The sequence below is a fragment of the Centruroides sculpturatus genome, unplaced genomic scaffold (assembly GCF_000671375.1).
Source record: "Centruroides sculpturatus isolate CEXI.00-Female unplaced genomic scaffold, Cexi_2.0 scaffold346, whole genome shotgun sequence".
Taxonomy (NCBI): Eukaryota; Metazoa; Arthropoda; class Arachnida; order Scorpiones; family Buthidae; genus Centruroides; species Centruroides sculpturatus.
The window spans coordinates 56,863-61,614 of record NW_019384533.1 but is presented as its reverse complement, the minus strand read 5'-3'; positions in this window follow the sequence as shown (position 1 = coordinate 61,614).

The window sequence follows — 4,752 nt, the reverse complement described above, 5'->3', positions numbered from 1 at the left end:
TTAAAAATTATTTTTTTATTTTGTACAAACAAAATAAATATATTGAAAAATATAAAAACAATAAAAAATTATACTTCAGAAGTTAATTTAGTATCAAAAACGTAAAATATTTGAGTAGCCCAAGACATAGCCAAAGATTACAGCGCCACAGCACTGGCGAAAATTTAAATTTGTCGACTGGAATTCCTTCGGATAACCGATGTTTCGGATAAACGACGCTCTACTGTAAATAAATTATGAATGCCGGAATATATATGTCCCTACTTACTTAGTTATTTTTAAATTGCATTATGACATAATTAAATAACAATTTATAAAAATATCTAAACAAGATCAATAACTCTTAATATAATTAATAACATTGAATTAAATGATATAGTTAAGTCATAATTATTATTAGAAATTAACTTGTATAATTATGCGGTGTAGATTTTAGCAAAATTACTGAAATACTGTAAATAATATGAACCTAATTTCAATTAAGACTAAATATTACACTGCACAGTTAATAAAATTCACTGATAACTTATCTAACAAAAGTATTTATCCCTTGTATAATAGGGTAATTTTGTTCACCCTCTTTGAAACTTAATAACTCCCGGGCTTTTTGTCGAAATTTTTTAAAATATTGCACCGAGGTTTGTGTATTAGGGGAATTGATACTATTAAATTTTGGCGATTAAAGGTCGAGAGGGAGAAGAGATATATGGGGTCGTGTTTATCTCCATTAGGGTCAGACTTAATGAAATTTTACTCATTGTTAGCATTTACAATATTTTATAGAACCCATCCCTTTTCTCAAAATATAGCTTTTTGCCATTTTGTAATAGTTAAATATTATAAAATAGTGTAATAAAATTAATAAAATGGTACAAAAATTATAGTTAGGTCTATCTGTACATTATTAATATGGGATGCTCTCAGTGAATTCTTTCTGAGTCGGGATGAAAAGACATTGATGAGAATTATATAAATTTAAGAATTTATATATACAGAAATGTTAAAACAAGCGTTTGGATAGGTTAAATTATTACAAGAAGGGAGATTTTTTAAGTACAGTATATCAATTTTAAGCCCATATCTTTTTTATTAATAATATTAATATTAATCTATTTAACCCCCTTTGGCAGATCGCCTACGTGTTACGTTGCTTTATGCACATTTGAGAACGAATACGTACAACACAGTACATATTTGATCACGCATACGTATGAGGCAGGTCGAGACCGCACGAAATACCTCATTTTGCCTCAGGCTACAGACTGGAGTGCCCGACATCGAATGTCGAGACAAATGGTTCCATTCGTGCGCAAGCATGACTGATATTCAAATGTATGCTAAAATACAACTACACCAAATAGGAATTCTTTTTGATTGACCAAAAACGCTTGGCTCGGCCCGAAGCTGTTCGTCGGACTCCTCCAGGAAGCTTGCAACGCCTCAGACCCGGGTCTATGCTAACATGCTGGTGAAAACTCTTCATGCCAATAAAAATCTAAATCCAGTTTAACGTTTTAAGTCGTAATAATATACTGTATTTAATTTTATATTACAACGGGTATGAATATGCCACAGTTTAAGATAGAAAGTATGTTGTAATTGTCCAACTAATTTTACTTGCAATCAAGAAATGATTTGTGGTAAATATTAAATATAGAATCGTTTTTCATAAGAATATATTTAAACGTTTTATAAATTAATTTTTATAGATAAAATCAGCAAAATAGTACCGAAAGAGCTATGTGGTATATACTTCAATAGAAAATTATATAATATATTAAATAGAAAGTTTTCTTTCAGCAGATTTTTAAATATGAAAAATAAAATTTAATATTACAAAAAAAAATAAATATATTATTAATGCAAGTTAAAGAAATAATTAACCTTTATTAATCCAAAATTATTAATACAAGTATTTATTCCTTTGAAATTATGTTATACAACTATTCTGAAGAAAATAGTGGAACAGTTAAAACATCGTCTGAATATTTAAGTAAACTTTTTAAACATTTTTACAATATAAAAATCACGAAAAAGTTTCTTAAATACAGTAATTCACAATCATAAAAATTATTTTTTTAAATGTTACTTAAAGTTAAAAACACTGGGAAAATTTATAAACAGCTTTTAAATTTAGAAATATAATTACATTTTCATTAAAATTCGTTATAAAACTTTTTGAAACGATGAATTAATCTTAAGAATAATCCGTAGTTTCTAGTGACGTATTATTAAAAAGAACAACTATCTTCCATCTCCATAATTCCCGATTCGTTAATAGAGTCAAATGACATTCTTCTTTCTCCATCAGCCAGTTCAAAAGAATCATCGTCACTTAAAGATCTGTCATTAATAAAAGGCATAAAACGACCTACGTACATTGGAGGATAACTAGAATTAACTAATTTCGCAGAAAAGCTTGCTTTTTCTAATTCTTTTTCCAATAAATTTTGCTGTTTAAATGTCCCTTTAACATCTTCATATTTTCTAGAGAAATCGGGAGTTTTATTTTGATAAAGATTCGAAGTAAAAGAAGCTTCGCATTCTTCTGCTGTGTCTACATAAAATGCAATCGGTTGACTTTTTCCATAATTTCTTTCCGGAGAGTCAATTCTTCTATAATATCTTTCAATTATATCGACTGATGGGTCATTCAGTTCCGTGTTTGATGTGTCTATTTGACTCAGCGGAACACCAGACCTGGATACTAATTCAATTATTGTTTCTAACAAATTTTTCTTTGGAAACGAATTACGACGACAACACTTACACGAAGCATACTTTGAACCGAATATCCAAGTAAATATTATATGCAAAATGTAAAACGAGAATAATAGAGTAAACAATCCTTGAATAATACAGAATATAAAACGAGATAAAATTGTAAAATTATTTTTGTTCCAATCTCGAAAATTCGGTGGTTCGTCAATTGTACTAAATAAAAGACTGACGAAAATCCCTGCCAAACATCCTTCAATTGATACATACAACAATACTTTACCGATTAACTTCCAATTAACCATCGTCAGATAAATTTTTTTGAGATTAAAACGATTAAAAACTTTCACTAAAAACTCTTATTTAGTATTTACCGAAATATTTTCACCTTTGCTTTCACGTTGCACTCATACAGAGTACTTTAAACTCACTTATTTTATTCATTTGCATAATATCAGTAAATAGTTTATTAGAATAAGAGAAAAATATTATTAAATATCTTTTAATTAACAAAGTTTTAATTAAAAATAATTTTATTTAATGAGAATTAAAATTTAAATTCTAAAAATTTAAAAGAATTTATTTTTGTTACAATTTTAATACAACAAATTTCAAACAATTTCCATCGGCAATGACTTATATTTTGTTTTCTCTTTATTAACCGATTTGTACTGACTTACAATGTACTGTATTTTAAACATAGGTTCGGCTGTTACGTCACGTGTATATCACCTAACCATCCGGCAAAATCGCTTCTCCTGCCCAAATGATGCCGGATTATTGATGGTCGAGCAATTATAATCGACTAATTGATGTAATTGTTCATAAACTAAGATAATTTAACTGGCGTTTTGTATTCATTTTGTAAAAGACAATTGGCATTGAATAAATTGCTACACAACCAGGCAATACAACTGGATGATGAATAGCTTATTAACTTATTGTTTAAAAATAGGTTAATTAAAGTTTTAATTATTTTTTTGCAAGAAACTTTCTGAAGTTATTTACTTAACAGGACACAATAAGTTTAACTCATCAAAGATGAAAACCGAGATATTTAAAAAGTTCCAACCGTAATTACGACAACGAAAATTATTAAAATAATAAAAAATGCAAGACACATTACATTATCAACTTCAAAGAAAAACACTGCACAGAAGAAGAAACTTGTCTGATACACACAGCAACAATATACGCGTGGAAAATATGCATCATAAACTAGGTTTACTTCTTGTAAATAGGTTCATAGATTCAATGAGTTTCAATCGAGGATTCGATTTTAGTTTTCAGGAAACATTCTTCTTTTCTCAACTCACCGATCAGATAAATATGCGAATCTCCACAAGACAATGATGGCACCTGCACTTATAAGAAGTAAACAACAATGTAATTGTCTAATTGCATAAATGCAAAATATTGTAATATTCAGATTACATTGATATAAAGAATATAACTTCGACAGATGTTTCTTACAATAGCAACTTCCTTTCTTCATTCCAAGTATCACTAACGATAAGACGATTGGTCGTAGAAAACATACAATACACAAACTACGTACTGGGTATTAAATACACCAAATTCACCAAATTTCTGCGGGTTTTGGCATATTTTCATTCCTTATAATTTTCAATTCAACAGAAACACGCAGCTCTTCGCTTGCCCTTCGACACTTCCAGACGAATGGCAGCCCAGAACTCACCACGTGGATGTGGCTGCGTCAGAGTTCCACCAAGAGTTAGAAAAAATGAAACTCCACACATGACTAACATCATTTACCGAGTTTCATTCCTCCTAACTCACACTATAAAAACCTCTGTATACTTCGAATTCAACTTTTCGAAACTTATATTATTACTATCTAAACTAATGGATATACTGTAATACAGTCGACCCCCATAACACTGTTGATTATTCCGTTTTGTATGAATTCCATGTTGTACGAGTCACTTAGATTTTACAAATACGTGAGCCGTTCACAGCCCGGCACACGTATTTGTAAAATCTAAGTGACTCGTACAACATGGAATTCATATA